Source organism: Rhipicephalus sanguineus, chromosome 11 (genome assembly GCF_013339695.2).
Source record: "Rhipicephalus sanguineus isolate Rsan-2018 chromosome 11, BIME_Rsan_1.4, whole genome shotgun sequence".
NCBI lineage: Eukaryota > Metazoa > Arthropoda > Arachnida > Ixodida > Ixodidae > Rhipicephalus > Rhipicephalus sanguineus.
The window spans coordinates 140,845,013-140,868,726 of record NC_051186.1 but is presented as its reverse complement, the minus strand read 5'-3'; the positions used below and the strand labels follow the sequence as shown (position 1 = coordinate 140,868,726).

The 23,714-nt window shown below is 48.6% G+C and overlaps 1 protein-coding gene across 1 annotated transcript in view; it reads left to right on the top strand.

Annotated features, from left to right (window-relative positions):
* Positions 1-23,714, top strand: part of LOC119374818 (uncharacterized) — a 236,253-nt gene that overhangs the window by 159,069 nt on the left and 53,470 nt on the right. The window lies entirely within an intron of this gene.

Below are 23,714 nucleotides of genomic sequence, written 5' to 3'. Positions count from 1 at the left end.
ACAAATGCCTATAAGCGATAAGGGATAAGGGATTATTGGTCAGCTGCCTGATCGTAAATAGATCACATGCTACGTGACGCCAAACAGGCAGAAAAAAGAGTGTTCCACACTCGCTGCCATGGCTGCGACTGGCGCTGACTGACACTCCTTAGTTTAAATCCACATATATACCCTATAAAGTGAACGGGGAGATGACCGCCGCCGTAGCTCAGTGGTAGAGCATCGGACGCGTTATTCGAAGGTCGCAGGTTCGGTCCCTGCCGGCGGCAAGTTATCTTTTCGTCCACATTACTTTCTTCACATTTATATTCTAATTACTGCAAATAACACCCCCTATACTTTCCTTGGCATTGCTGTCTGTTAGTTCTCATTAATATTGTGTCTAAGAAAGAAAAACGAGCCCTTAAAAGTAATCTTTCCTTCATTCATAGCGAGGGTCTCGTTCTGGCAGACATGATGCCTTCAGGTAGTATGCGAGGGATTATTGGTCAGCTGCCTGATCATAAATAGATCACTTGCTACATGACGCCAAACAGGCAGAAAAAAAGAGTGTTCCACACTCGCCGCCATGGCTGCGACTGGCGCTGACTAACACTCCTTAGTTTAAATCCACATATATATTCTATAAAGTGGACGGGGAGATGACCGCCGCCGTAGCTCAGTGGTAGAGCATCGGACGCGTTATTCGAAGGTCGCAGGTTCGGTCCCTGCCGGCGGCAAGTTATCTTTTCGTCCACATTACTTTCTTCACATTTATATTCTAATTACTGCAAATAACACCCCCTATACTTTCCTTGGCATTGCTGTCTGTTAGTTCTTATTAATATTGTGTCTAAGAAAGAAAAACGAGCCCTTAAAAGTAATCTTTCCTATTTTCAAAATTGGCACTTGTATTTACACTATATTTAGCCTCAAGTTGTGCTCCCGGGAGCAGTTTGAGACCGTTATTCATGCTACCGTGCAACACTGACTGTATGGAACTATGGGGTTCAACCTAGTCCTGTAGTTCAACCGATTCACGGAAACAACTGCTAGCAGCCGTAAAGTGGTACACGCACATTCGCCGCCGCAGAGAAATGGCGTGCGCGGTTCACGAATGCGAGACCGTGGAGAGCCGTCAGCAGAAAGGAGAGTGAAGAGCAAAAAAAAAAAGAAAGGAAAATATGATGTGCAGGCGGCTTTTGTTTTTGTAAGTTAACTTGTGAAGTTTCACTGCATCAGCGTAGCCAGAAATTTTTTTTCGGAAGGGAGGGCGGGGGGGGGGGGGGGGAGGGAGGGAGGGAGGGAACGGGGGTGTTTCAACCATACTCTATGTATGTTCATGAGTGCGATTGTATGCATGCGTGCATATATACACAGGCAAAACTGAAAAGTTTGAGTGGGGGGGGGGGGTGTTGAACCCCCTCTCCCCCTTGGCTACACCAGGGATTCATTGGCAGGGGAGAAATTGGCTCTACGCGATTCGACCTGGACAATAGGAGGAATCCCTCCCTTCTGGTCTTTTAGCGATCTGGCTATCTGCTCGTGCTCTGCCCTTTTCAGTCATGCCGAGAAGACACCCAGGAGTGTGTTGATGCAACAGTGGAATCTTGACTCACCGTGCAGAACACGGGAGAGACCGTGTTCTGCGAATTGGCGGGGAAAAGCACATTGCACGGCTATGTTGAACTGTTTTAACGCCTTTGTGCCATCTTAACAGTGTTGTTTTGCTTTCGTAGATAGAGCTCGTGCACGTCTTCTTTTTCAAATTATTTGCATTTATGTGAAATTTTATTGTGCCTATATTTACTACTTTGGAAGCCTAAAACGTTGTTTTGCCTGCCTATTTTTGGCACCTAAAACGAGCTTTTTTAGTGCCTAAAAATCCGGCTTCTAGTTATGACTATAAGAAAAGCATTACACAAATTAAACATCGCTTATCACTTCATCCTTTGCATGATCGTCGGGATATCACCCTGCCATCATTGTTTCATAAATACATTCATAACGCAGCATCATCATTTTGGCAGCTTGCAACTTTACTACATAGGTCCCAACGTTTATGCAACCAGTTTAATTTCGTGTGCATTTATGGGAAGGCTAATTCATTTAAGGGGGGAAGTGGGTTTTTAAAAATCATCAAGATTCCCTTTACCAAATTTTAATGAAACTGCACAGTCTTGTTTAGTTTTCTTTGCTGATTCCATATATGCAATTATATTTCATATATGTCCATTAGTTCCAAAGGTAATTAAAATTAAGCATTGTTTCCGGGAACAATGGAGCAAGAACTACTCATCGAAATCTTGCTTTAGGCACACAGCCGGATACTAGGAAACGTAAGCTTCACAGGGGTAGGAATACTTTTTTGATGTGCAAACTGTTAAGAATTATACAGCATATCAAAGCTTTCTGTTAAAGATGTGGCTAGTTAGTTGTTTAATGCACGGACAATTAAAAAAACATAGAAACTGAAATGCGAAAATCTGCTGCTACCCCTGTGGGCAATACTCATGTAGCTCAGTAGTGCAACAAGAATTACAATTATAGGTGCTTTGATTACTGAAAGACCACTCCCGAAAGGTTGCATAGAGTCAAAAACTGAGGTTTTGAGAAAATGCAGAAAAGCAAATTATGCCGATTTTGAACCCCATGCAACACAAAATGTTAAAACTTTTTTGTTAGATGATTAGTAGCCACCAGGGATATAACCTGCATGTGTACTGCTGCAGCATACATCATTCGACAGCCTCGTAGCATCAAGAGCTCCATTTTTGTGCCTTTTTTTTTTTTCATTTAGAATATAGCCTGTTTTTGTGGTATAAATAAATGCTGTGGCTGAAATATCAATCCAAGGTGTAAGAAACTTGGTCAGTATTTGCAGCAATGCCTGTATGTTAGAAAAATGCTGTTTTAAAAAAACTGATTTTTTTCATGATTTTACATCTTAATTAAAAGACCAGTGTCCCCCTTAACTAGTCTTCTGCTCTTCCAAGAGCCATTTGCCTTTGGAATGACCTTCCTAACACCATAGCTTCTGAGAGTAACAAAGAAAACTTCAAGCATCTATTCTAAAAAGAGACAGGGCGTGCAAACACGGACACAAGCAAGAGATCAGGACACCACAAACGCCGACTAACAACTGAAGAGATGCACAACGGCTGAAAAGAAAGAAGGCACGAAAACTTATCTGCGCATGCCCATGCAACCGGCGAACCTATCAATCCGGCACGCGTGGCGGTCTACGTGGAAGATAACTGTTAAGGCATTTGATTTCATCTTTATGCAAGTTAATCGACGGTTGGCTCACGCATGCGCTACCACTATTCTCGATATGCCATGCTTCAATCATCAGGCGCGTTTCTTCATTTCTATGCCGGTACAACACTGCGCATTCATCGAATTTTGGCGTGCACTTACAATCTCGACAATGTAAAGATAGATTAGAAGGTGAGCCTCCTGTTGGCGATCTCTTATGTTCCAACAATCTCTGGTTAATGCATCGGCCCGTCTGTCCTACGTAGAAGCGGCCGCAGCTGAAAGGGACCTTATACACCACACTCGTACGGCAATCAGTGAATTTGTTGGTGTGTTTTACGAAACAATTATCGGTCCGCTTCTTGTCTTTTACTCGCTCATTCTTCCTCTGCACAGCGGCACAAATCTTACCTAGCTTATTGGCAGCCGTGAAAACAACATTAACGCCGTATCTACTTCCTACTTTCTTTAGCCTGTGAGATATGCAGTGAATGTACGGAATACCTACGACACGTTTCTTCCTATCGCTTTCTGCAACCATGCTCGGACTTAACATAATAGACTTCTTTAAACGCTCAGCGACCGTGGCCACTGCATCACGAGGATACCCTACATCTAAAAGACGCGTAACCTGTGCGCTAAAGCTATCACTCATTTTGTGTTCACACGACTTGTTGAGGGCTGACTTAAGGCAAGACATGGTGATGCCGTTCTTTACAACCTTCGAGTGCTTCGACGAAAAATTTAACAGCGGTTTGGAAGATCTAGGAGAATACTGCCAGCACACGTGGTTCTTCTGGAACGTTAAGGACATGTCTAGAAATTGTATTCCATTATTCTGAGGCACCTCTTTAGTAAAGCTCAGCCCTCCTTCATTTAATTCAAATTTTTTGCTCACGGAAGTTACCACCTTTTCAAAGTCCTCATCACTACAAAAAATCAAGTAATCGTCCACATAACGAAAAACCTTAATAACCGAATTACCTAAGGCGCCTTCCAAAAGATTGTCAATCTTGCTAAGGTACAAATCACTAAGAACCGGAGCAACCTTAGAACCAATACATATCCCTGATTTCTGCACATAAACGCCTTCCTTCCAACCTACCAGCGTTGACTTTAAATACATGGAAAGGATTTCTAGAAATGCCCCGGTAGAAACACCACATTTATCGGTGAAAACCGTCTGGTGCCCTTGTTCGTTAATACATTCATTAACACATTTTAACAAGTCCTTATGCGGCAAAGAATAATATAGGTCTTCAATATCCATACTAAAAGCTTTACAACAGCCGGGGTTCTCCTCTGAGAGGAACTGAACTAGCGCCTGAGAATTACGCATACGAAAAGGGTCTGAAAAACTCAAAGAGGTTAAGCAGTTCTGCAAATAACTAGATACAGCGACTTGCCAGGTGCCTTGCTCTGAAACGATTGCTCGAAACGGAATCTCGTTCTTATGTGTTTTGGCTGAAAAAAACAATTCTAAAGTAAGTGATTTAGCCTTCTTGACATTACAAGCTATTCTCTCAAGATTATGTCTTAACAAAAGGTCGACAGCACGTTGCCTAACTACCGATGGCTTAAGTTTTACCGTCCTAAAATTCTTTTCTATGGCTGTTAATGCTTTTTCTGAGAACAAACTGTCCGGCATAATTACAAAATACCCTTCCTTATATGAAATTACTGGCCTGAGTTTCTTCTCGACACAGTAATTAAAGGGACACTAAAGGCAAATATTAAGTCTACGTTGATTGTTGAAATAGCGGTCCAGAAACCTCGTAGCGCTGCTTTTGTGCCAAGGAAGTGCTTATTTTGAAATAAAATCACGTTTTTAGTGGTCCGCATCGCGTTAGCGCGCTTCAAATCTCCCGCCTGAAAATACGACTCTCATACGTCACTGCTGCCGTGCCCAACGTTGCCCGCTTTTACTGCGCGGCCGCCGACACTAGTAGCAGCCGAGCGGAAGTAGCGGGACCCACAGTAGTAACAACGGCGCTGCGGCAAAGACTTGCTCGGATGGGCACATTCAAAGCCGTCACCAAGTTGCGGTTGGTCTCGTAATCCTCAGTACGAAAGTTCAGCGAGCACACACGCAGAGGTTTTGACTGTTTAGCACACTGGCGCAATGGCATGACACTAAGCCACTTCGAGCGTAAGGGTTCATTCCGCGGCACCCAGTGAAAAGACACACCGGTTTCCTTGCTGCAGCGCTGGCGTTGTGCACCATTCGGGCATCCGGCAATATCACACGCATGCGGCATTTTGTCGAACTTCCTGTCAGAGTGACTTTCACGAGCGTGCAAAACACGCACGGCAGTACGCAATTCCGAAACTACCACTGAGACGGGCGAGGCACAGCTCGGCGAAAACGGAACCTTTGAACCACGCGCGCCGTTCCCCATGGCAACGCCACGGAGGTTTTGTTTTCCATGAATCAAGCGGAAATGAACAAACAGCATTTTATTACGTATTTTGATGCTCGGAATTGTAGTGTTTGCGATGGGAAGGCACCGAGCACCTGTGGTGCTCCGAAAAGGAACGACACACACACAGTTCCACACCACGCCCAACTTACCCTCGGCTGTAGCGAGGGTGTTTATATATATCAAATGGCGGCGCCCCCTGGCGCCATACAACAGAACAAAGCATATTACAATATACAACATTTCTCCTCCCCTTCACAAAAGAATTACGCTATGTAGTCTTCCAGGTACTGTGGACACCGGCGCTCTCGCTGAGGCCGTGCCGATCGGTGTAGTGGTTGATGTCGTGACGTGAGGGACGACGATCGTTGGCGGGACTCTGATGACTCCACGTCTTGCCGAAGCTGCGCATCTTGGGTGTCTCGAGGTACCTGCAGACTTACAGGCGGTGAGACAGTGGGTGGCACAGGAGGTGGCAACGAAGGTGGCACACTGTCTGTTTGGGGTATCGGTATCGGATAATCGTACCGTTGTGGTGACTGTGTTGGGGGCTCTTTCAGTGTGCTCTTGGAGAGCTTTGATGCATGCCAGGTAGTGCTGTCATTCAGACGATAAGTGTTATGGGCTACCTCGGAATAAATTACCCTAGGGCGTGAATACTGGGAGGACGCTTTTCCTTGTCCTTTCTGATGCACCCGTACTTGGTCACCAGGTTGAAAGGAATTGTGGTAGGCAGGACGTCTGCGATTAGCATCCTCCTGCATTTTACGCTGATAGCATTCAACACGCTGACGCAGTTCCTGGTACTCGTTATATGGGTTCTCATGAAAACTGTGCGCGGAGAAACCTACAATATGCAAACGCGTTCGCGGTTGGCGACCACGCAGCAAGTAAAACGGAGACAACTTAGTTGCAGTGTGCGGAATGGTTCGATATATTGCAACGTAGTCGAGAACAGTCCTTTTTAGAGGCCTTTGTTCCTGAAGGGCACACTGAATGAATGACTTGAGAACGCGGTTAAACCGCTCAACCTGCCCGTTAGATTGAGGGAAATAAAGTAAAGATCTGATGTGCTTGATTCCCTCGGTAGTGAGATACGTTTCGAATTCCACAGAGGTGAACTGGGGGCCATTATCAGTGACGATTTCCTCGGGCAGTCCCTCTCTGGAAAAAACTGAGGTTAAAAAGCCTATTACAGATTGACTGGTTACACATGATGTGAACATCACCTCGGGCCACTTCGAGTAGTAGTCTACCATGACTATGGCGTACCGACAGTCTTGAGGGGCTGAATGAAATGGACCCATTATGTCTACAGCCACCTTCACCCAGGGTCGGGGAGGGTATTCGGTCGGCTCTATGGGCCCCTGTTGAGTTTTGGCCGACTTGTCAGCACTGTTGCAAATTTGACAGTCGCTTACATACTGCTTGACATGTTTGCGAAAAGCTGGCCACCAGTATGTGCAGCGAATCAGGTCTTGCATTCTCACTATGCCGGGGTGTCCTGCATGCGCGAGTGCGAGCGCTTGTTTCTGTAGTTGGCTGGGAAGGACAACTTGGTCCCCTCTCAGTAGGATGTTATCTACCACCGAAAGTTCGCTTCTGACCTCATAGTATGGATGAAGTTCTTTAGGAAGTTGCTTCCTTGCGGGCCAGCTATTTATTGTATATTCCATGACTTGTCTCAGTGCTGTGTTACAGGTCGTGGCCTGTTGTACTTCAAGCTTGGATATCATGGCCTCAACCTGGGCGACTACTTCCTCCTCAAAAGCAAAGGAGGGTTCAGAAGTGTCAAGGGGGTTGCGAGAGAGGGCATCTGCTACCTTATTCTGCTCGCCTTTGCGGTACTGGACGGTGAATGTGTAGTTGAGAAGACGAGCTGTCCACCTACCTATTCTCAGTGATAAGGTACGCATTTGGGCTGGTTGGTTCATGATTAACTTTAGAAACAGCGCTAAAAGACGGGACAAAGAAAGGACACAAACCACGGCGCTGACTAACAACCAAATGTGTTTTATTCTTCCAGTCTGCCTATATATACTCCGCCACAATCTCAAGGAAACAAAAGCACAGAAACAAAGAAAAATTGATTAGCCTGCGCAGAGGCTAAAAAATCCTCAATCGGACAGAAACGTCAACTCCTTCGGAAGGAGGGAGATCGAGGGGAGGCTGACACATGCTTCTCCGCCATTATAGATATGATACGCTTCAGAAATGACACGCGCCCGTTCATCATGGTACTTCGACAGGAAAATGGAATCTTTAAAAGATGGCTGGCAACCACATTCATTACAGTGAAGCGACAAATTGACTATCTCTGGCTTGTTTACGGACGTTGTTCGCATGCTCGCGCATGCGGTCATTAGCGCACCGCCCCGTTTGTCCAACATAGTAACGGCCGCAAGAAAGAGGTATCTTATACACAACACTATTACAACATTCCACGTACTTCTGGCGATGCTTCTTGCTGCATCTTTTCGTCTTGGTCTCTCGATTTACTTGCTGACACAGGCTACCAAGCTTATTTTTTTGACCAGTATCGCAGTATCGACCAGTATCGACCGAACGCTTTTGACCAGTATCGCAGAAAGCCTCGTGTCCGGTTTTAAAAGCAAGTGCTCACCTACTGTTCAATCAGTGACACACCCGCAGAAAAAAGTAGTGGTCATTCCTTATGTGCACAAGGTGGCACATAATCTCAAGAAAGTGGTCAGCAGGGCAGGCGTTAGACTGTTGTTTTCTGCCAAAAATAAGCTTGGTAGCCTGTGTCAGCAAGTAAATCGAGAGACCAAGACGAAAAGATGCAGCAAGAAGCATCGCCAGAAGTACGTGGAATGTTGTGATAGTGTTGTGTATAAGATACCTCTTTCTTGCGGCCGTTACTATGTTGGACAAACGGGGCGGTGCGCTAATGACCGCATGCGCGAGCATGCGAACAACGTCCGTAAACAAGCCAGAGATAGTCAATTGTCGCTTCACTGTAATGAATGTGGTTGCCAGCCATCTTTTAAAGATTCCATTTTCCTGTCGAAGTACCATGATGAACGGGCGCGTGTCATTTCTGAAGCGTATCATATCTATAATGGCGGAGAAGCATGTGTCAGCCTCCCCTCGATCTCCCTCCTTCCGAAGGAGTTGACGTTTCTGTCCGATTGAGGATTTTTTAGCCTCTGCGCAGGCTAATCAATTTTTCTTTGTTTCTGTGCTTTTGTTTCCTTGAGATTGTGGCGGAGTATATATAGGCAGACTGGAAGAATAAAACACATTTGGTTGTTAGTCAGCGCCGTGGTTTGTGTCCTTTCTTTGTCCCGTCTTTTAGCGCTGTTTCTAAAGCTATTCTCAGTGGTTTCCTCCCAGAGCCCTTTTCAGACAAAAGAGTAGCCAGTGCCTGGTGGTCCGTCAAAAGTGTGAACTTTCTTCCCCAGAGGTAGACATGCCACTTTTCGCAAGCCCATAAACAAGCCAAAGCTTCCTTTTCGCCAGTGGAGTACCTGCGTTCAGCTGGAGAAAGAACGAGAAGCAAACTGAATAGTTCGAGTGTTTTCTCCATCGGTCTGTTGCAAAACAGCACCAAGCCCGTAATCCGAGGCATCTGTGGACACCACAATAGGAAGAGTTGGGTCAAACAGTGATAAAATGGGCGCATCACGGAGGTACTTTTTTACCTGCTGAAAACTATTTTCAGCAGCCACATCCCAGTTGAATGGGACATCTTTACGCAGCAACTGACGAAGTGGCTCCACTACGTGGGCCATGTGTGGCACAAACTTGGAATAATATTCCGTCAACCCAAGAAAAGAGCGCAGTTGGGTCGGATTGGAAGGGCGGCTATAGGTCTCAACCTGCTTTCAAAATCTTCAAGCCACCGCGTCCACGGTACTGTTGGTGTTCCCGGATGGTTCCAAAACCCGGGCGGCTTTCCTATCAAGTCGGCCATGTCACAGCTGTGTGGCGTTACGTTATCACCTGGCGTTTCTCTGACCTTCCTGGGGGCGGTGGCTCGCTATCTGCGGCGCGATAAGCGGCGATGCGCTAAGAGCGAGGGCTGCCGAAGAGCGAGGGCGCGATGCAAGCAAGCGGACCGAAAGGGTATCACCGCATCTGGTGTTGCCGATGATTTGCTTCATGGCTGCTGGTTCCCGTTGGCGAGCGGCGGAGGGTGGAAGGCTTTCAAAACGCATGTCGACTGCGCCATTGTAGTGTTTGCGATGGGAAGGCACCGAGCACCTGTGGTGCTCCGAAAAGGAACGACACACACACAGTTCCACACCACGCCCAACTTACCCTCGGCTGTAGCGGGGGTGTTTATATATATCAAATGGCGGCGCCCCCTGGCGCCATACAACAGAACAAAGCATATTACAATATACAACAGGAATGTTCTTTTTTTACTGCTGCTAGTTTGATTACTAGTGATTTATTGTAGGCCGACTTCCCTACGTCATCAGGATCACTTCGAAAATGTCCCACTCGTGGCGCTCATCATGTGATACATTTAGCTTAATTTCACGGTAAGTAGGGCACTGCTGTTTATAATATTGCCGTTTTAGAAGTTGTCATACATTGGGCTTTCACTCTGACATAAATTGTTATTTGCCTTTAGTGTCCCTTTAACCAAAGGCCGGATAGGATCAGAACACTTGAGATGCATATTAGAACCCTTGATGCTAGCAACGCAGTCTGAAATGCAGTGGGAACGCTCTTCTTCAGAAACAAGTCTAGTGATTGTACGCGGCAAACTTAAAACGTCTATTGGTTTCAGGTTCGGCTTAAAACAGTATTTAGGACCTAAGGCTAGGGTTTTGCAGTGACTATCATCTAAGGCAGCTCCTCCAAGGACTAGCAAGTTATTTTGCGGTGAAACAGTAGAAGTAATCTTCCTCTTACATGGTTGAAGTTCTCGAAGTTTTACCCTCCATATGAATTCCGCATGCTGGTTAGCTACCCTCATCCAGTCGGCGTATATCTGCTTCTGGCGGCGGTCGTCACGTGAAGTCGAACAACGTGAAGTCGAACAATTTAGAATGAATACGTACCAACTAGCTCAGCTCTCCGTTATTCAAGCATCTACTAAACACTCATTTGTTAAAATAATATTTAATAGTATAGCTATTACATTGTTCTTTTCATAGCCTTTATTGTTATTTGTATGCAATTTTCCATTAAATATTTTTTTGTAATAGCCAAGTCCTGTCGTATTAATTTTGTATATATAAAATTCAGGGTGCGTATAAGTCCTTGAAATCCTTGAAACCCTTGAATTTTTTCCCGTCCTTGGCGCAAAATGCCGCGAACAAGATCCAAGAAGAGAACAGGGTGGAGAAAGCCCTGAGAGACGAGAACGATAAGTTAAAGCGGAGAATCGCTGAACAGGACGCGACAATCAAGGAAACCAACGAGAAGCTAACGACAATAATTGCGATGCAGCAACAACAACAGCAGCAGCAGCCGAAGCCCGCACAAGAGAGGAAACAAGAAGAGATGACCAAGGACGAACCAGAGATCGAGGTGGACCCAAGAGCAACGAAAGCGACGGGACCGGCTCCCAAGAGGAGAGCCATAGAGGGCATCAAAGAACGAAAGATAACGGAGAGAATCGAAAAACAGGGCGACAGACTCGACCATCTTGAGGCGACCAGCAAGGTCACCAACGAATGCCTCACCGCGCTCGAGCAAACGGTTCAGCAGATGGCAACGAACATACAGAGCACAATCCAGAACATAATGGCGCAGATGCAAACACAGCTGCAGGCGCACCTACAGACACAAATGCAAAGTATGGAAGCACAGATCATCACCAAACTGCAACAATCATGGACAGGACAGCACATAAAGCAGTAACCACACCGCCAGTGAGAGACCTTTTGGTCTGGCACTGGAACTGCAACGGCTTTGCCGGCAAGAGAGCGGTGCTGCAGCAACACTTGCAGCAACTAACGAGGAAACCAGACATAATAATGATTCAAGAAACACACAGCGAAGAGACACAGAGACTCCCGGGCTACCGGTCGCACGACAGCCCGCCGAGAGAAAGGGACACGTCCAAGGGCAAGGGCAGAGGGGTCTGCACCTTCGTTAGGAAAGGGATCACCTTCATGGAACACGAACGGATCGGCAGAAGCGCCATCGAACACTGCACGTTGGAAGTAATCACGGGCAAGAAGAGGAAGGAGAGCACTTTCCTGGTGAACGTATACAGCAATCCGTCTCACGGACAACAGAAGTTCAAGGCACTACTCCACAAGGCGAGTAGAGTCACGGGGAGCAATACGCTCGTAGTATGCGGAGACTTTAACGCTCCGAGCCAAGACTGGGGCTACCACAGAACGACGGTCAAGGGGAGAGAGCTAATGCAAGATGCCACCGACGTGGGACTGAACCTAATCACGAATCCGGCCTTTCCCACCAGGATCGGCACATCGGTTACGAGAAACACAACTCCAGACCTTACCTTCGTCAAAATCGACAAAGGTTCGAGAGAAACGGAATGGAGAAACACGTGCCAAGAGCTGGGCAGCGATCATTACATTGTGGAGGTCGTTGTACCGCTTGAAGGCCAAGGCAACACCGGCATAAGGAAGCATCGCATTACAGACTAGGACGCCTTTCAAAAGGCATTACCCGCGGTGCAACTGGACATTACGGACATCAAGCAATGGGCGGCGAACCTCGTTGAGACAACGGAAGGAGCCACCAAAGAGCTAGCTGGAGACGGACGAACGGATAGACAAGATAGACAGTCGGCTGGCCCACCTGATAGAAGCCAAGCAGTCCATAAAGGCGAGGTGGCAGAAGCAACGAACCAGCCGAAGTCTAAGGAAGAAGGTCGCCGAGCTCAACAGGCAGATCGAGGCCCACTGCGAGGTGCTATGCACCCAACAATGGAACGAGGTCTGCAACGAAGCCGACGGACAGATGCACAAGGGCAAGACATGGAACATGCTGCGGCACCTCCTTGACGAAACAAAGACCAAGGGCCACCAACACAACAACCTGGCCAGGATCCTACACAGGGCAATCTGCGAAAACGGAGAGGACGAGGTCAAGCGGCACTTGGACACCAAGTACCTACCAACCGCCCCCACGGAAAGACACCCGGATTACCAAGGCAACGAAAATGAGACGCTAGATCGAGACATCGAGACGTGGGAAGTCAGAGCTGCCCTGCATGATCTCAATGGTAGGTCTGCCACGGGTCCCGGCCGAGTGACCAACAGAGCGCTCAAGAACCTTAACGAGGCGACCATCGAAACGCTCACGAACTTCTACAACAAGTGCTGGCAAGATGGAAGGCTGCCCAAGCAATGGAAAGCAGCCAAAACGATCCTCATCCCCAAGCCTGGCAAGCCGCCCAACATAGAGAACCTCAGGCCGATCTCGCTCACTTCGTGCGTGGGAAAGGTCCTCGAGCACGTTCTCATGAACAGGTGGCAGCGTTACCTGGAAGAATCAGAGCTTTACCCAAATTCCATCATCGGGTTTAGGAACAAGCTTGGGACGCAAGACGCCATGATCTTACTGAAGAACGAGATGATCGACGATATGACGGGCACCAAGGACAACAAAGCCATACTGGGGCTGGACCTGCAGAGCACCTTCGATAAAGTGAGACACTCGGCTATCCTGGCCCAAGTATCCAGGCTAAACATGGGCAGGAGAACATACGAGTACATCAAAGACTTCTTGACGGAACGGACCACACAAATCCGCGCGGGAGACCTGCAGCTCGAAGAGAAGAAGCTGGGCAGCGTCGGAACCCCGCAGGGTTCGATGATCTCCCCGTTACTCTTCAACCTCGTGATGATCGGGGTGGCCAACCGGCTAGAAGGAGTAACGGGAGTCCGGCACACAATCTACGCCGACGACGTTACGCTTTGGGTACCGGGAGGAAGCGACGGACACATCGAGACAACGCTGCAAGAAGCGGTCAACGCCATCGAGGAGCAGCTGGACGGGTCTGGACTCGTCTGCTCTCCGGCCAAGTCAGAGCTGCTGGTGATTCCACCGAAAGGAGTGGGCAGGAAAAGAAAGCATATGGAAGTCAAGTACGAGCGTCCCAAGATAACGATCAAGACGGCGGGAGGACAAGTAATACTGGAGGTCGAAAGGATTCGAGTGCTCGGGCTGCTCATCGAGTGAAACCGAGTCAATGGTGAAACGGTGAACAAGCTCGCGGGCAAAGCGGCCGCAGCAATGAGACTTGTCAAGAGGGTGTCCAACAGAAGAGCGGGAATGAAGGAGGAGAGCCTGACTAGGCTCGTTCAGTCCTTTGCAGTTAGCCACATAACGTACGTGGCAGCCTTCCACAACTGGAGCCCGAGTGAACATAACAAGATAGACGCCACCATACGCAAGGTGTATAAGGCGGCACTCGGTCTTCTCGGGAGCACGAGCACCGAAAAATTCATGGCGCTGGGAGTCTACAACACACTGGACGAAATAGCCGAGGCACAGAGAACGGCGCAACTCGAGCGTCTCTCTGAAACGAGAACCGGGAGACAGATACTGCGGCACCTTGGCCTCGAGCAGAGGGAAGGCAAGCAGCAGAACGACGTACCTATACCGGATAGCATCAACAGAAAACTCAGGGTCTGCCCGATCCCGAAGAACATAAACCCCGAGCACAACAAGGAGCGGAGGTTGGCAAGGGCCAAGGCTCTCGTGGACCTCCACGCCAGAGAAGAAGGCGCCGTCTACGTGGACGCGGCAGAGTACCAAGGGAGCAGCGACGCATACGCGGCGGTGGTCGTCGGAGCATCGACGGGTGCAACGAAGACCGCAGCGAGCGTCCGGACTCAAGAAGCGCACAGTGCGGAGGAGGTGGCCATCGCCTTGGCCGTCTCCGACCCCGAATGCACTACAGTGCTGTGTGACTCTAGAACGGCAGTGAAGAACTACGCCAAGGGTATGGTATGTAGTGAGGCCGCGCGCATACTGCGCAAGGTCGAAGACATCGGACGCAAAAGTGCTGCAGTGATCAAGTGGTTTCCGGCCCACGTGGGTAGTGATCTGTCGGAACGCGGGAACGCGAACCACAACGAGACGGCCAATGTGGCCGCGCGAGGACTAACCAACCGCGCGGCTGCGAACACGGCCGACTCGGAGTGTTGGTCGCGGTACAGTGCTAAGGACAGGATGACGACCTTCAACGAAATAGTCAAATGGTACAGACTGAACAGGCAGACTATGCCGCCACCTCACCCGGGGCTTACCCGGAAGGAGGCAGTGTTATACAGACAATTACAGACGGGGTCCCTGCTCACCCCGGTGCTAGCTAAGTACATGTGTCCGAGTGTGTACCCCAGTGACGTGTGTAGACTGTGTGTGAAGGAGAGAGCTACCGCAGCTCACATCCTTTGGGACTGTAGCGTAAATCCGAGAGAAGCCAGTAAGAAGACGACGATCCCGCCGCAGCTAGAGGCTGCAACGAGGATCTATGATCAAGACACACAACTCAAGGCCGTCCAGCAGGTCTCGGCAGCTCTAGAGAGACAGCGACCGAGCGGGAGAAGGGGGGCGGCACCCCAGGAAGGAGGCCGCGGCCCTCTCGGACCCGCGGAAGTAGATCGGGAGCAAGGCCTCAAAGAGCACAACGCACGAGACTGACGTAATGGCCACGTCGCGATGAAAGCTCGTCCTCCCTGCATGGAGGGAGCCTCATCATCTCTGCAGGCGCTTCATAAAGTTGTTCTCTCTCTCTCTCTCTCTCTCTCCTTGAAATTTTTTTAATTTCCTGAGCAGTGCACTCTCATATTGACATTGAGACCTCTTTAATGTGGTAGATCGGCGTGTCGACCTGACAAACTCCCCATTTCAGAAGCACTAATGCGGCGCGAGCGCACATGGTTCCATATTGCAGAACCGCACCGGAAGAAAAAGTCACAGTTTCGCGGCGAGGGCAAAGCAGTGAATGCAATAGCAAGAAATTAGAACGTCTCACGAAGAACGGCAAGCAACTCGATACTTGCAGCACGCCACTCAAGAACAAATGACCCACGAAAAGAGCACACACAGCACGAGCGCGAACGAATAACTGTCACAGCTCGACACTTGCAGCGCACGGCTTTAACACAAAGAAGGGCGCTCAAAAAGAATGCACAGGTATGCGCAGGATCTGTATAAACTAACAACTGTCACTGTTGTTACTTCTTTGTGTTTGAGCAGTGCGCTGCAAGTGTCGACTGTGCACAACCCAGTGCTCTTAGATATATTTCTTTTTCTTGAAAACTGTGGCGCGTGGAGTATGACTTAGAATAGAAAATTGAGCGAGTTGGTGGAGTATGATCTTTGAGATTGTGCACCGGCAGGTTTCTCTCTGGCCTTCTTAATCACAGGGAGACAGTGTGATTTCAGAGGTATGCACCGCTCACTACCGAGGCATCGCCGAGGTCTATACATGCTCCGGGAAAGCCGCCGCGCTTTTGGTGCGGCTTGGATGAGGCAAGGAAAAAAATGGTTTCATTCTACTATATGATCTTCCATTGACTTGGAAATGACAGCTTATTGTGTACAGCAGTGTGTTATAAACCGCACAAAAACATAGATGTGCATTTAACATGGTGTGCGCACAGCGGTGACATCGAAATGTCCTCTCAGCACCGCATCAATGCGAGGTAACTGCTCAAACGCTCAGTTTAAGCAGCATGAGCGTGTTACAAAGAAATAAGGTCCAGCGCACGCTGAAGAGGGGCGCTAACTGAACCGACCAAACTTGTCACTCGGCATCAGTCATGCTTTCTTCTCGCGATGTCACTACTGCCGCCGGGTCTGGCACAGCCAGACAGACCTGTGACAAAGGTGAAATCTGTGCTCACATAGCTTTCCAGCCTCTCTAGCAGAAGGCTTCGTGCTCTCCTGATGGCTTCCTGCATTTCTCTTCCAAACTACACAGGCTAACGCCTTAAATCTGGGAACTCGAACGAATAACTACATTCGCGACTTCCTCACGAACCGACAAGCCGTGGTTAAAGTGGGCCCACTTACAAGAAAATTCGACGACACACACCACCGAGGAAAGTAGGCGAAAGGACATCATCTGAGACATCCATAGGAAGCACGAGAACTCCACAGGGCTCCTTGACATCTCCTATATTATGCAACCTAGCTCTTCTCGGCCTGCCCTCACAGCTGTCAATGATTCCCGGGCTTCATCACAGCATTTATGCCGATGATATTACCCTCTGGATATGTAACGGCAGTGACGGATCTATAGAAAAACGGCCACAGGAAGCGGTAAACGTGGTAGAATGATACCTCCACGGGACAGGGCTCCCTTGTTCGGCGGAGAAGTTCGAACTCCTCTTATACTGCCCCACACTCAAAGGCAGGCCCCCCAAACAGTATAGTCCTACATGCTCATATGCAGACATTACCCTGAAAACGGTGGACGGACGTATCATACCGACAGTCGATAAAATACGGGTTTTGGGACTTCTTATTGAAAGCAAAGGCACAAACGGTGAGACAATCCTAAATTAGAAGCTAAAGTCGCGCACATGATGTGACTCATTAAACGAATCACTAACAAGCATCAGGGCATGAAAGAAGGAAATATTCTTCGGCTTATCCACTCCTTCGTGCTCAGCCATATTACCTATGTCGCTGCCTACCACCGATGGTTTGCGGCAGAAAAAACCAAACTCAACGGGCTCATTAGACGAGTTTACAAACAGGTGCTAGGGCTTCGGCAGAGTACCAGCACAAAACTCCTTCTCCAACTAGGCCTTCATAACACGCTTGACGAAATAATTGAAGGGCAACAGATCTCGCAGTACGAGCGCTTGAGCAATACCAAAGCAGGCCCCCACATTCTCGACAGTCTTGGCATTTCTTATCACACACAACACGACATACCACGCGATATCCGTACTAAACTCATAATACAGTGAAACCTCGGTGATACGATCACAGCTCATACGAATTTCGGTGTGATACGAATTTTTCCTTGGTCCCGGCCAAAGCCCATTGGCCTGCAATGTAATGGAGTATGGTTGTTGCGAACCAATTTTTACCCCGCGACGTTTGATACGAATGTGCCCTACTGCCCAGGTGCGAAGAGGTGCTTTGTCCGCGTTGTCGCGGAAGACGCACCAAGCACGTGCGAGCGCGGGAACGTAAGCGCGGGCACCGCCACATCGTCAGAATCACGTTGTAAGAAAAGTACTTATCTTGCGGTCAGAATAAACCTTCACAGATGCGTCACGGCCTCCGAGATTGTGTGCGCGAATCTTTGAGGCTCTAATGTGCCTCCGTGTGCGTTCGCGTTTACATTACAGAGGACATTGGCGCCTTGCTTTTTTTTTCTAACGCCTCGACGTGGGCCCCTGTCGTTGTATTGTGTGAACGCGTGCCTGCCTCATGCACCAGAAATCCTATGAAAGGAGGACCAGGACCGAAAGAAGGCGAGGACGGTCTTGGCGAAGGAGTCAGGCCTCACAACGTCAACATGCGCGACTGTTGAGGTCGCACTTGTGCAGGCACGGCTGTAAATCTCCCCAAAACATCCCCAACACCTCCGCGATCACCAAAGCATAACATAGGACCATGGTTCTGAAATTTTGTGGCCTTGATCTATCCCGTCAAAGCACTTCTTTCGTCACTGTCGCCGCAGTACTCCTGTGTCATGCGAAAAAGCATGCTAGAATTCGGACGGGGCTACTGCTGTCGCGGGTCACAACACACCTGGTTCATTAATCAGTACTTTAAATACGTGGCGCAAGGTTGCAACTGAGAAGAAACAAGAAGATACAGAAAGAACGCTTTACCACGTATTTCAAGTAACGATGCACCAACTAGCCCAACCTAACGTACTGTTAAGCTTCATTAATCAAAGACGCGCTTACGGGCCGTATATTAACGAGTGTTGGTATGATTGCGGACAACTGAAAACTTAACTGACAATCATTCAGAGTTCTTCCTGACGTTGCTGCGGCCCTGAAAAACAATAAATGAAAATGTACGCCAGCTTTTTTTTTTTTTGTCGCATGATAATTTTTCATGCTTTCTGGTGATACGAATTTTGGATGATACGAATATTTTTGGTGGTCCCGTGAGAATCGTATCACCGAGGTTTCACTGTACCACCATTGCCAAAGAACATGCATCCTGAACACAACAAAGAAGAATCAGTAGAGCCAGAGCTATGCTCCAAAGTTTTGGTCGCAATGAGGAGGCTGTGTTTGTCGATGCAGCGCGCTATCGAGACGGTCGCCGTTTTGCTGTTGCGGTTGTAGACCATATGCACAAGTGCATGACCAGTGCTTCAATCAACACAAGGCACGTGGAAACAGCTGAGGAGGTAGCCATTGCGCTGGCAAGTCCTTACTGAAGGCAAAACACGCTCTGACGAACAAAATGCACACATCCTCTGGTTTCCCGTCCACACACCTGTCGACCGCACGGAGGTCAGCCTTAATGAGGTGGCGCACAACGTGGCTCGAGGTCTCACATTCACCCTTGTGAACGGATGGGAGTGGGGGATAGACTAACGAAATTCAATGATATTACCCAACACTATAAAATTGAGCGACGGGAATACCCCCCAGCCCCACCCCAAACTTAGCCGGGCCCAGTTCATTCAATGGCGGCAATTACAAACAGGCACCTACACTAATCCCGTAATTATGAAGCACATTTACCCTGATTTATATACAACCAACTCGTGCAAGTATTGCACCAATAGGACCACACTAGCGCATAATCTCTGGGAGTGTCCAACACTAATTCGCAAAACTAGGGACGCGGCCTCCAATGAGGACCTTCGGGTGCGTTGGCAGGCTGCGATGCTCAGGACTAGACCATCAACTCTGGGCGATCCAGCAGGCCAAGGAAGCTGCTGAGAGATACGGTCTCTCGGCCGGCTCCTAGGCGGGAACCCAGCCCGGAAACCTGCAAGAACTGAATAAAGTTATTCACTCACTCACATTAAAAAATGCTCAAGCGCAGGCTGCGAGCTTTTTGCGCGTGTGGCGAGTGCGCGGACCTGCAAAATGGCGACCCCGCTGCTAGAGCTCCTCGCAGATGACGTCAGATGCATATCGTATTTACTCGCATAATCCTCGCACTTTTTTTTTTTCGAGAAAACCGATGGAAAGTTGGGGGGTGCGAGAATTACGCGGGGAAAATTTTCTGCGAAAACGTAGAGCGCAAGAAAAAAAGAACAAAAAACGAAGCGGCCGCAAATCGGGGTTCTCCCGCCAGCAACTAACTACAAGCTATGAAAAGTGCTAATACAAGACTTACCTTAACAATAAAACTACAGGTTTAACACAAATCAATGTTTATTTGCACACGCTAAAGCCACTAGCAAATAAAGTGTCTCTTGGACGAACTACTCGGAGTCAGAGTCAAGACTGCTGTCGACATCGCTCGTAGCGGCGTCATCAGAGTCGTCGCCAGCTTAACTGTCTAAGGAGCCGGCAGCCGGCAGAGCAGGCTCCACGGGATACTGCCGGCACTTCGTCTCAATTGGCTGGCTGCAGTCATGTGACCGAACTGCCGGTATTTCTGCTTTGGCAGTGTCTAGCGTTACGTCTAGACGTAACGATAGGAGCTGTTGCAGTTACGTCTGGACTCTAGTCTGGATGTAAGAATAACGAGTCTTAAGTTACGTCCAGCGTGACAATACAAATGCAGCCCGTTAAACCTACCGAACCGATTGGCCCTAGTGGCGCAGCGGTTAACATGTTGTGCTCGGAACTGCGAGGACGTTGGTTCGAACCTTGCTGCAGTCTAGTCTTTTTTTTTCTTTTTTTCCGGCAGGGTATTGTTTGTTGTTGCATTAGTCTGTTACCAGACTGAGAAGCGCGAAGCGGCTCGTGGGTTACGTGCGCCCCAGTGACACGGGCACACCACGGACGCTGGCACGGACGGGCACCTGCCCCGAAGGGGCAGGTGCGCGGGCTAAACAGCGCGTGGCCGCGACAGCGGCCAGTAGCGCGTGATGGAGACACTGCCAACCGGCCATTGAGCGTTAGCGAAATGGCCGCACTCGCGAAGCGAGGGCGAAGCCACGATTAGTTTTCCGTGCCCGAAGGGCGCAGAGGGCCTCCACTGAGCAACAGGAAAATAATGTACTAAACGTCTCTCGAAGCCAGGCAAAGCACCTCAGTGACACGGGCATCATGCACAATGCCATGATCTACTGCGCCGGCACTATCCCACTAAAGCAGAAATACCGGCAGTTTGGTCACATGACTGCAGCCAGCCAATCGAGACGAAGTGCCGGCAGTATCCCGTGCAGCCTGCTCTGCCGGCTGCCGGCACCCTAGACAGTTCCTGGATGGAATGAAGCTGCCACAAACAGTGGCAGCTTCCGCCCATTCGCTGTTACGGCGAGCATGACGGTGCACCTCTGCTTCTCGGCACCTGTTGTCCTGATGTGCACACTCCGCACACCTTTTTGTTCAACAGTTGTGCTCGAAGGCATGTCAAAGTTGAGCGGCGTTTGATCCGCGTTTCCAATCTGCGAGAGCAGGAAGTTCTTTTCCTCCCGGATCCTAATCACGAATCGATGAAAATCGACGGTCTTGTCTTCATACGCCGAGGGCAGCCGCTGACACAAAGTCGTCCGCCTCCTGAGTGACAATCCACTTCGGCGCATAAATCGTGTGGCCCACTCGTTGCTCGCGCGGAAATCTTGCGCTGGGACGCCCTCCTTCCGGGCAATTATGCGCGCCTGGTTTCTGATCAAGTCGATCCAAACGGCACACCCGTCTGCGCGGAGACCCTTGATGTAGTCAAGCAGTGCCGCCTCAACCTGTGGATATTTCCCAGTCTTAGGCCCACGGAAGGCCCTGCGTGTCTTGTACGTGGCTTTCAGCTGTTCGTGCTGCCATCGCCAGTAGCGCGCACAAAACTCGTCCACGCCGAAGTGCCTGCCGGTGGCCCTGTTGCCGTTTTCCAGTGCATGATCGATGACCTTTAACTTGAAAGCGGCTGTGTAGCTTCCATATCGGCCCATTGTGTTGCTGCAGAATGGACGCTACTACACACGCGACATGGAAAGGGAACACTAAAACTTAACACGGTGCTCGGTACTGCTCGGTACGCGAACTTCACTTGTGGCTTGGCCTGGATTGGATTAGGGCTCCGTGCGCTGGTAGTATGCATAATGCGTAAGAGATGGCGCTAGGCTGCCGCGCGCTATCATCATCATTGGCTGGAAGAAGCAGACGACATTTGATGCTGCGATTTTTCGGGGTGCGATAATTACGCAAGGAAAAAAAAAATCGCATTTTTGTTGGGCGATGTGGGGGGTGCGAGAATTACGCGAGTGCGAGGATTATGCGAGTAAATACGGTACCTCCTCTGCATTTATTAATCTTTGTATAAGTGAAATAAGATTACGCTGAATGTTTTTAATAGGTTTCGTGAACTTCACCAAGCTTATATTGGAGAAATCTCAACCGCATTTGTAATCGTTCATTGTGTGTTGTGATCTTGAGAAGTTATCAAGACTAGATACTTTTTGTTATAATTGTGATATCCACTTATTTATTGTAAGTGTAATAAAATTAGTCAGTTTTGAAAATTTTAGAGTAAAAAAATTTCAGCTTTGCATGCCGCTTTTCGTCCTTGAAAAACCTGTGACAGGTCCTGGAAAGTCCTTGAATATCCTTGAATTTTTTCTTTGCAAACCTGCACGAACCCTGTATAATGTTCGTATTTTATTGTGCCAAATTTTATTGTGTAAATGAGCTGTCATGATTCAAAGTGTTTTTTTTTTCTTGCCTCTGTTTGTTGCATATCTAATGTAATGTTCATTACGTTCCCGCATATGTTACTGTAACATTTTCTTTGTTCTCATTTCTTTATGTACAGTCAACTGCTGATTTTTTGGACATGCTTGAAAATTCGAACACTTTCGCAGCACCGTCACAAGTCCCATAGACGTCAATGTATAAGAACGTCCGAAATTTCGGACGCTGAAACGCTTCGGCCTCCAATTTTTCTGACTCTGCCCAAACTGCGGGACCGAAACGGCATTAGGCCCCACCTCTGCAGCGTCTCTATCGCGTAGGTTCAAACTAGTGCTTTCGTGAGTCGATCCGTTTAAGGCAGTAGCAGAGTCCGAAAGGCAGCTTTGCCACAATGCCAAAGGGTGATGGGGTGATGCATATTGAAAATATGAAGAGGCCATTGTCACGGTGCAGTGCAGTGATGTCTTTATGGATAAGCACCGGAAATGAACGGTGCGTGATGCGTGATGGCGGCAAACATGCCAGTGCGGCTTAATCGCTAACAACCTGCTAGCATATTCATCAAGGAAATAAATCCAGCCAAAAACAGACAAACACAGGAACTGGTAAAGGAGACAGGAAAGCAGCTAGACTACCAACCCTTCATTCACCAAAGTGAGGCTCAAATACATACACTCACTTGGTCACATGGTCACATCGCAATCGCCTTCACATCAAACAAACCACATAGGCATAACACAAAACATGGCATGCAATTACTGTGTGGCATCTTAGCATTCTTCTTAAGATTAAAGGACACGTGTTTGATCTAGATAATGCGACGACGTTGGCGCGGGAGCAACGAAGGGGCCAAAGAAAATTTGTTGAATCATGGTTCATTTACCATAATCAAACTGCATGCAATAGTAATTGTGGCCTCTGCCGAATGTTTACGGCAAGATATAAGCACGATATATTCTCTCATTTGATGTCATTTGTGTACTGACGATGCCACCCATATAGTTGGCGAAACGTCTATCTTTTGTTATGTTTTTATGTTCAATAAAGCCAGTGATTGTAAAGGTTTAGGACGCTTTACGCCAACCCGCCGCTGTGCACAGTGCTTCGTTCGTGGCCCCCAGTGGCCGCCCATCGGCTTCACACAGCTCACCCTTTCTTGGAGAGTTGAGACCACGAAAAAGCGACGAGTGGCGCACACCTGAAAGGATGCCGCTCTGTTTTCAATGCGGAGAAGCTGGACATCTTTACCAAATGTGCCCATATCGAAGAGTCGGTCTGCACAGGTTTTCTGTAAATGCGCCATGACTGCATAATGGTGAAAGACCCTTAGATATAGAGGATTACTTGTCAAAACATC